The sequence below is a fragment of the Lactuca virosa genome, chromosome 8 (assembly GCF_052849685.1).
Source record: "Lactuca virosa cultivar CGN04683 chromosome 8, Lactuca_virosa_CGN04683_v6, whole genome shotgun sequence".
NCBI lineage: Eukaryota > Viridiplantae > Streptophyta > Magnoliopsida > Asterales > Asteraceae > Lactuca > Lactuca virosa.
Window position 1 is genome coordinate 203073272 of NC_136433.1, and position 5377 is coordinate 203078648.

Below are 5377 nucleotides of genomic sequence, written 5' to 3' on the forward strand. Positions count from 1 at the left end.
ATTCACAAATCTCACGCTCTCCTTCCAAGAGACTCTGGTTATACTAAAAGGATTTATCACTATACACCTAAGGGTACAGTATTGAAGTAGCGCCTCACAATTCTGTATAATCTAGTTTACTAGCGAAAAATCAGTATAAAACAGTAATTATCCTTCAATAAATGTTCTTTATACTTCTGATAAAACATATAACATAAACTAAATCTGCCATAGTTTATATATATTCATTTATGAAATCTGATTAAGTAGAGACTGCCTAGAGAGTTATCCCAAACTCTACCCATTATAGTTTATTAGAGTCGATATAAAGTTGCGTTGTAAAAACCTTTCTGAAAGATATGTAGTGAGATTTCCAAAATAATAATTTCCCTAATGCTCAACAGGTTACAAAAGGGATAAAATATCCGAGTAATTTATTAAACATGGAAATCGTTGGGTTGTATTAATAAGTTTAGAACTTAATAAAATACTTTCAGTTTGGCTTGTATTCCCCCCCTGAAACATTAAAAACACGGAAAATGAAGGGGTATGAACTCACTGTTTATCGTAGGATCCGAAAGTACAATTGGTTACGAGTGTTGAGAGTCAACCGATGTTTCGTACGCGAGTGGATCCTATTAACATGTGATAACACATATGTGATTACACTTAGGGTATATAGTGTCACACCCCGCTAAAGCGGAAACACAGGGCGTGGCAGTACAAAGGGTTTCATCGCAAAAGTTAAAAGACAACACCAACCATAGTATTAAAAATCATTACAAATTCACAATGGGTTTGAACAACTTTTAAAATAAATTACAATGTAAATTGAAATACAACACATGCGAATGCTCCTAAAAGTGAAGTGTCCCTAAGTGCCACTTACTCGATGATTCCTGAAAAAGCATGTAAAACGAGCGTCAACTATAAAAATAGTTGGTGAGTACTCACAAATAAACAAAATAATACTGGTTTCATGAATTGAAATCAAAGTTTTGATAAAAGTTAATAAAAGTATATTGTTAAAATGAGTAAATAAGTTTGTAAAAACAAAGTTCTTTGTCATCATGAGAGACAAGGTATGGTATCATGCACTCCAAGATCTATGCTTATCAATCCATAGATGAATATGGTATCATGCACTCCAACAATAGGGCGAGTGAGGAGTTGTCAATTCCTAATAACGCTATCCATAATGACCATTGGCTCAAAGAGTTAATGGTTAGAGATAAGGGAAGGGCCTTAATACGATAAGTTCTCATGTTCCGTGTTGCATAGACATACATAGAGAGATATAGCAATAAAATAGCAATCATGTTTGATACAAATCAATTTAAATACAACATTCAAATAATAGTTTTTCGGGACATGCTTTTCCACCCCAAAACATAAAAACTGAAAATAGGGGAGTGCGTGAATACTCACAATATGCAAAATATAGCAACCAAGTTTATACGATTCAAATAAATACAATGAGCATAAATAGTTTAGGACATGCTTTTCCACCCCAAAACGTAAAAACCGAAAATAGGGGAGTGGTGAATACTCACAATGCATTGAGATGATGCAAATGATGCCTTGATCTACGCTCCACTCGTACCACTATCGTTTTCCTACAACGATGTTACACACTAATGAGTCTCTAATTGAAATCTAATACTAGTATACTTACTACTACAATAGAATTATGCCAATAATGTGTCAAAATTTAATATTGATAAGTTACAAACATTTTTCTGTGGAAATTAAGTTTCAAAGAATCAATTGTTATATAACAATTTATTGAAATGTTAATATTTAACATTTTAGAGGTGTTCCAATGATTAAATATTCAAAACGAAATCAATTTAGTTCTAAACTTTCCCAAACTTTGTATTTCATTTTTAATTGAAGTGAAACACCTTAAGATAAATTTTCTTAAATTTTTGATTTGTCTAACTATTTTTCACCATTTAATTCCATGAATAATCATAAAATCATGGAAAAATAGTAAATTATCATAAAAAATTCTTGTAATTTTTGTGTAACTATTTTACAGTGTACATAATCTAGGAAAAATATTAATATGAGTTTTCAAAAAGTTTAACACAATTTTTCTGATTTTTATATATTTAAGTGTATTAAATCTTGGGAAAATAGAAGAAAAATAGCATACAGAAGATAAAAATCATCAAAATTTTTATGTATTATCCTAACATGTTATAAGAGTTTCTGGTAAATTTTCATGAATTTTGGATGAGTAAAACTATTTTTCCTGTTTTTAGTCCATTATAAACACAAAAATTCAAGAAAAATAGATATACACTTTCAAAAATTCTCAAAATATTTTTCGGAGTCTTAAATATAAGGTACAAGCTGCGAAAAATAAGAAATAATATTTTCACATTCCCTAAAGTGGTTTTATGATTTATTAGAGCTAAATAAAAAGAAAATTAAAAACCATACTAAACAGTAACCAAAATCGATGAAACTTCATGAGAGATGTTTATTAACTAAAAGGGTCATCCACAAATATTTACAGAATTTATTTACAAGTTTAAGTATTTTATATGCTTTAACACTCTATTTTATTATTATTTTTATGTAAAAATAAAGAAAATATATATTGAGCTGAAAATTTCCAGAATGCAACTTCAAACAATTTAATAACAATGAAAAATTGTTTTCTTATTTTTGATGTCGAAAAACATGCCTAAAGGCTCAAACAATTATAGAGAAAACTTGATTCTTGTGATTTTGGTAAAAATTATTGATGTTACTTTGAGAATTTTTGCAACATGTTCCAAAGGCTTTTGAATCAAGATATTTTTATACCTCTTAATACATGATGTTAAGTGCTCAAGTTAATTTTTCCTTGATTTTTAGTGATGAATAAAATATTTGAACATGCAATACAAAACTAGTATTCACAAAAAGGTGCTGATTGAGCAACAGTTTTGTAAAATTTACTAAAAATCGAAATATTTGAATTTTCCAGTGAGATCAGATGGCTTTGAAAGCTAACTCAAAATATTATATTTCAAAAAACGAATCCCGAATTTTGGTTAAGAAATGAGTGAGATATGACAGTTTAAAGTCAGGTAAAGAAATCTGGCAGATTGCATGCATGGTGATTGGTTAGAAAAATGAGTTTTCATCATTTCTTTGAGTAAATCTTTTGAAATATTTTAAAAGATATCATGATAAACTTATATTCTAGTCATGTTTCCAGAGATCAAAAGATTAAAACTTATCAAAATGTATACATTCATTTATGAACAAAATTTTGTTTCTCAAAAACTCTTAACTTGAGTTTGATGTTTTAATCCTTAAAATCGATTTTTGCACTAAGATCATGAACATGCAACCTTGTTTATCATACATGCATGGTGTTAAAACACATCCATGATGTTCTAAAAACCATTTTAACAAAAAGAAAACAAGTTTGAAGAAGATGAAGAAGTAGAAGTCGGTTTTTGAAGTAAAATGCACATGCATGGCTTAAATCATTGTTGTGGATCTTCAAGAGATGTATGTTCTTTACCTTAAATTTATTTGTGGCTTGAAAAAACCTTATGAATCTCCATAATTTCGTGGTTAAGAGGCTGTGGTTGTGGTGTTTGGAGAAAAAAAATTAGAGAGAAGGTAGAGAGAGTTTTCTAGAGAGAGAAAGAAGAGAGATGTGTGTGTGTTGGAGAATGAGAGTGTGAGAGAGAGATATGGAAAGAGAGGGGTCCGAAATTTTGAGTATAATAACCCTTTCTCATTCATTTTGTTTTATAAAATTTAAGTTATTTTATAAAATATCTAAATTTTATATAAATGTGCACTAAAATCAAGTTTTTATTCATAAAACCTTGATTTTTGACTTATAAATTAAGGATGAATGTTAATGACTTAAATTTTTATTTTCCTTGATTATATTTCCCTGAATTTAATTGTTTTAAGATAATATTATAAGTTTCATAACTATTTTTATAGAATTCTTGATGTTAAACTTTATAAAATTTAAGTTTTAGGGTTTTTAGGGTTTTTAGTGTTTTTGAGAGTTTGTAAAAATTTGGATATCAAAATAAATAGAATATTTGTGACTTTAAATTATCTTATGGTATTATAACTATTTTATAGTTATAAATAATGTTTGTAATTTATTTTTATCGGTTTATTGGCATTCTATGTAGTGATTCCGAGATTCAAGCGAAATTGAGGAATCAAGTATACTAGTCCTAGTCTTCAACTTTGACTTAAGTTTCTATGAGACTTTGACCTAATTTCTACTTCTAGGTCAAGTGCATGATGTGTGTATATGATTCATGAAAAGGTGTTCGAGTCAAAGAGTGACCCGAATATGGATAGCCTCTATAGTTAAGTAGTTGTAGAATTCACATATCAATGTGAAATCTAAGTACATTATCCATTGTTTCTAGTTGCTTCCAAGTTTCTAGTAGGTTATAACTGAGCTTCTAGTCACTAAGTCCAGTATGTGTCGTGCGTATATGTGCAACTAAGTTTATTCAAATCTAGAACCGACTCGAATTTTGACGGTTGTCACATATAGCCACTATTAGACACATGGACACATCTTAGGGACATGAAAACACTTAGAATTAGGTGTTACAAACACCTATTGAAGTCCCCAAATGAGTGTAATGCTTTAGATTTGAGTGTAAGGCTACCAAACTCGACTTTTCTGTGAGCGCGGCCAGGTGTGCGGCCAGGGTGTACGGCCAGGATATGTGTGCGGTTTCACAGAGGAGTGTGCGGCCGTACAGATGGTGTGTGCGGCCGTACACAGGAGTGTGCGGCCGTACACTCCTCATCTGTGTCCGAAATATCGATTTTGAGGTGTTCTTGTGCCAATACAAGGTTCTACTATTGAATGGAGGCTAAACTCTTCACTTTGGAGAGTTTTAGGGTGTGTGCGGCCACCTCATGAAGGTGTGCGGCCGTACACCTTCAAAGGATGAAGAACATGAAGAATACTATGAGTTTTAGGCTTAGATTCAGGTGTCTTACCAATATAACAAGCTGAATGATGGAGTGCTTCACGTTTTTGTGGCCCTCAGAGTGTTCTTGGATGATGTTTCTAGAGAGAGAAAGTAGAGAGAGGGAGTAGGGTGCAGCCAAAAGAGGAAAAGAGTGAATGAATGGGGGTCTCCTCCAATTTATAGGGTCGGGTGTGAGGCTGGAGGGTGTGTGCGGTTGGGTGTGCGGCTGGCTGGCCGCACACGCGGGTGTGCGGCCGCACACACCTTCTTTGGTGTGTTTGGCCCGATTTTGTGATGCTACACACTTTCTAACCCTTCCTAAGACTCATATCCATGTTATACTAAGCCTAAAACACTCATATAGACCCATAATTTCGTTATAAGATAGAAAAATGAAGGCTAACTATGATAAAAATAAAAAATGTACA